This window comes from Zootoca vivipara, chromosome 12 (genome assembly GCF_965207765.1).
Source record: "Zootoca vivipara chromosome 12, rZooViv2.hap1.1, whole genome shotgun sequence".
NCBI classification, from domain to species: Eukaryota; Metazoa; Chordata; class Lepidosauria; order Squamata; family Lacertidae; genus Zootoca; species Zootoca vivipara.
In genome coordinates this window covers 28,124,136-28,128,860 of record NC_142595.1, presented here as the reverse complement: position 1 = coordinate 28,128,860, position 4,725 = coordinate 28,124,136, and the positions used below count along the sequence as shown (strand labels likewise).

General features: G+C 38.7%; 1 pseudogene; it reads right to left on the bottom strand.

Annotated features, from left to right (window-relative positions):
• Positions 1-1,970: 1,970 nt before the first annotated feature.
• Positions 1,971-2,985, bottom strand: LOC148683863 (olfactory receptor 2AP1-like; annotated as a pseudogene).
• Between the last annotated feature and the right edge of the window lie 1,740 nt (positions 2,986-4,725).

The following is a 4,725-nucleotide window of genomic DNA, read 5'->3' as shown; positions in this document are numbered from 1 at the left end:
GCAAAAGGCTTTGGATAACTATTTAGCTTTGAACCGCTTATTCACAAAATGGGCTTCTAAAATCTTCCCAGTGGCCTTCCTGAAAGATTCCTTGACATCCTTGTTTCTCAGGCTATATACAAGGGGGTTAATTAAAAGGGGAAGGACCGTATAAAAAAGAGAAAATATTTTGTTTTTACCCACATACTGATTTCTTTAAGATGACAAATGAATTTTTGACATGCCTAGTGCACTGACCTGAATGTGGTCATTGATCCAGACCAACTTATAGCTGAAACCGGGAACAATACATGAACCAACACACAGCCATCCTTTTTAATTCACCCCTCTCTGAATTTTGCAATGCAAGTCAGCCAAGTCATCTGTGCAGAAGTGCATACACTGAGATAAGATGCATATTGAGGAAAATAACATACAGAATGCATAATATTAGGGGAAAATGCTGGGGGAAAAAACATGCATATTCACATACAGCAATGTGTGTCTCTGGAGAAATGTGCATCAAAATGCTGCCATTAGGATTTATCCCCCCCCCCCCAAAAAAAATGGTGCAGATGTGAAGAACTGAATTTAAGATTGGGGGAAAATAAGAAAATAAGAGAAACCAAAGCTGGCAGATTCATCTATCTCTATCTACAACTATATCGTGGGGAGGGGATAAGGATCTGAGAGAAGTGAAATTGGCAGTTCATCCCTAGACATCCATGGGATTTATTTTACTTTATTCATTTATTTCATAAGATGTACATATTGCAGGATTGCATTAAAATCTCAGAGGGGTTTCAGCAAGAGTGAAAAACTGTATCAGTAAAAACAGAAAATGATTTAAAGCTTTTTTAAAAAAAATAAGAGCAGAAGTATGCTAAAATCCAATTTAAAATACATGTCAATATTCCACATGCCTAAAGGAAAATGTTTCAGGGAGGTGCCAAAAAAAAAGAGTACAGTGAAGGGACCTAACTTAAGTAAATAAGGAGAGAGTTTAAAAGCATGAGTCTTTTGAGGCACCTTTAACAATCCCAGTTGCACAGACTGATGCTGTTAAGTGCTCATATATGGAGTAAGGTGATCTGACAGTTCAATTTATCCCAAGCATTATGTACTTACAACTTGAAGGAGGCCTGGTAGCAAATTGGCAACCAGTGCAGGTTCTGAGCAGAGGTGCTATACGCTGATAGGTGAAATATTCAAATGCATTGTAAAGAACCTCTGGAAAAACACTCTGTCAATGTTAGTCTTCAGATGTAGCACTGAAACCACTGTAACACAATGCCTCCAATTACAATTAGTCCGAGTCATTCCTGGAGGATACCATTACACTGGTTTCAACATTTGAAGAGACACCAAGAAGAACAAGCAAAGTCCCACTTCCCTGATTAATTCTCTATTGTAATTTCTTAAATATATATGGTCATAGGAAACAGTTACACTGAAACAAATGCTTGAAATTAACTTTCAAGCAACATATTATGAAGTTTTCTACTTCCATACCTTCCACACTCAACTAATTTCTATAATTTCTTGTTCTGACATGATAATGATATGGGTGAGGGTTTATATAGCTAATGCAGTAATCTAAATTCTGTTAATTTGGGAGTAAGCCCCATTAATAATAATAATAATAATAATAATAATAATAATAATAATAATAATTTATTATTTATACCCTGCCCATCTGGCTGGGTTTCCTCAGCCACTCTGGGCGGCTTCCAACCAAATATTAAAAACAATACAGCATCAAACATTAAAAACGTCGCTAAACAGGGCCTCGGTCAGTTGTCTTTTAAAAGTAAAATAGTTGCCTATTGCCTTGACATCTGCTGGATGGCGTTTCACAGGGCGGGTGCCACTACCAAGAAAGCCCTCTGTCTGGTTCCCTGTAACCTCACTTCTCACAATGAGGGAACTGCCAGAAGGCCTGCGGCGTTGGACTTCTGCATAGACATGGTTAAAAATCAGAGCCTGAACAATCAGACATTTATCCTCCACATCCATACAGCTTTATTTCTTAGATGAAAGGAGCCATCAGTATTTGGAACCAAGAGGCACAAATTTCCATTCCAAATTTTTCCAGTAGCCTTTCTCATAGCCTCTTTGACATCTTTATTTCTCAGGCTATATATGAGGGGGTTAATTAAAGGGGGGAAGACCATATAAAGTAGTGGAAAGATATTGTTAAGGTTTCTCATTTTTTTCATTTTTTGGTGTGAAATATGAAAAGAATATTGACCCATAGAAGATAGAAACAACAATGATGTGAGAAGAACAGGTGGAAAAGGCCTTTTGCTTCCCAGTGGAGGATGGGATTTTAAAAATGGCAGCAACAATAAATATGTAGGAGATCAGTGTCAAAAGAAAAGGAGGAAAACTGAACACAAAAGCCAGGATTAGGATGACTTGTTTCACAAGGCTGGTGTCACTACATGAGATTTTAACAATTGAAAGAGCTTCACACAATATATTATCAATTTCATTGGAACCACAATAATGTAGTGGCCACATAAAGACCAAGCATATGGTGACCAAGACAATGCTGTTGATCCAAGAGCAACTGGCCAGCTGGATGCAGAGTTTACCATTCATAAGAGTTGTGTAAGATAGGGGTCTGCATATGGCTAAGAAACGATCATAAGACATCACAGAGAGCAGATAGCATTCTGTACCAATCAGGAAACCAACAATAAAAAATTGTATGTGGCATCCTTTAACAGAGATGGTTTTGTCCCCTGTCAGGAGACTGGTCAGCATCCTGGGCTGGGTGGTTGAGCTGTAGACTGCTTCCAAAAAAGACAAATTCCCCAGGAAAAAGTACATGGGTGTGTGCAGGTGATGATCAGTCACTATGAGAAAGACCATGAGGATATTGAAAGCAATTGTCAGCATGTAGATCCCAAGAAACACAAGGAACAGAAAGATGTGCAGATGAGGGAGATCCCCAAACCCCAGAAGGATGAACTCTGTGATTTCACTCAGGTTTCTATGCATTGTGGTTGTCATCAAATGCTGTATTCTGAAAGATAATTGGAAAGGAATATGAATGTGATAGCCATTATACAATAGTTAAATAACACTGAGTGAAGAAATGGAAGGGAGAAAGATTCCACATCACCTGGGAAGACAGGTAAACTAATGCCAGTTTACTGGAAGAAGCAAAGATCACCAGTGTTGAAATAATGATTCTTCAACATCAACCTTGTTGGAATGGTCATGTTGTGTGGATGCCTGATTATCATCTTCCAAAGCAACTACTCTACTCTGAGTTTTAAAATGGAGATTGGTGTTCATGGATTGGTACAGATTGCAATGTGATGGGGCAATTTCAACTCTGTTTTACAGGTCACAAATCAGCCTCTAAGGTCACATACCAGCATGCACAAGTAACACATGTGTACATACTCCTGTAGATATGCATATTCTCTAGCTCCACATAAAAACTTCGTTGCAAATGTGCATATACCCATACCCTACTGCCACGCCCTGCAGTTTTTCCTCCTGATATGGCTGCCTGTTTACCTGCCATCTCTGAGTGAGTAGTGAGAGAGCATGGAGAAGGACAGTAACCTTCACAAGAATTACCCCCTCTCTCTTTAAAAGTTGTGATACCTGTTGGTGCCAGAGGAAGAGTGAAAAGAGAGACATTGGAAAAGAATGGATTCTTGAAAGGAACCTCAGTAGGAACCTCTTTCCCAAATACCCATAAAGCCTGGAATTGATGTAGTTTGACAAAAGGCTTTGGATAACTACTGGTATCTAGCTGAATAATTCCTTTTGGACCCTTAATTCACAAAATGGCCTTCTAAAATCTTCCTAGTGGCCTTCCTGAAAAATTCCTTGACATCCTTGTTTCTCCGGCTGTATACAAGTGGCTTAATTAAAGGGGGAAGGTCTGTATAAAAACAGGAAAAAAAATATTTTGTTAAGGTCTTTCATTGCTTCAGTTTTGGTGTCACATGTACAATGATTAATGGGCCATAGAACAGGGGAAAAACAATTACATGAGAAGAACAAGTGGAAAAGGCTTTCTGCCTCCCAGTGGTGGGTGGGATTTTTAAAATGGCAGCAATAATATATATGTAGGAGATAATTTATATGTAGGAGATTTGGATCAAAAGAAAAGGGAGGAAACTGAACACAAAAGTCAGGAATACACTGGCATATTTCACAAGGCTGGTATCAATGCATGAGCTATTGACCAATGCAAGAGAATTCACAATTCACAGAATTGACCAGCCTGAGATCCAACTGGCAATTGGTTAGATCGAGATCAAGTGAATTGAATGTAGTTCCCATTGAATTCTCTGGGCTTATGAAGCCATGATAAGTTTGACCCATGCATTTCAGTCGAGGAGTCTACCCCAAAAGCCTCCAAATCTTTCTCAAGCAAAGAAAATGAAAGCATTCAGTGCTGTCACAGCTTTGTTACTCAAAGCAAGCAGTTCATAACCACACATTTATCACGGTGCTTCATTTCTTGCAAATAACTTACACTGAATGTCATTACCTCTCTCATGAACGAAGTTTCTTGTGAGGTCAATAGTGAGCAGCTGTTGGTCTTGGGAGCAAGTTTTACATTCTGTCTTCCATAAGCATCTCAATAGACAAAGCTTGCCCTCCCATAATTTCTGAATTCTGTTTAGTCTGCTATGGCTTGTTTCACATCTCAGGCTTTATATATAAAAAAGAGAGAGGAAGCCTCTGTTTGATTGTTATTTATTATTAAGCATA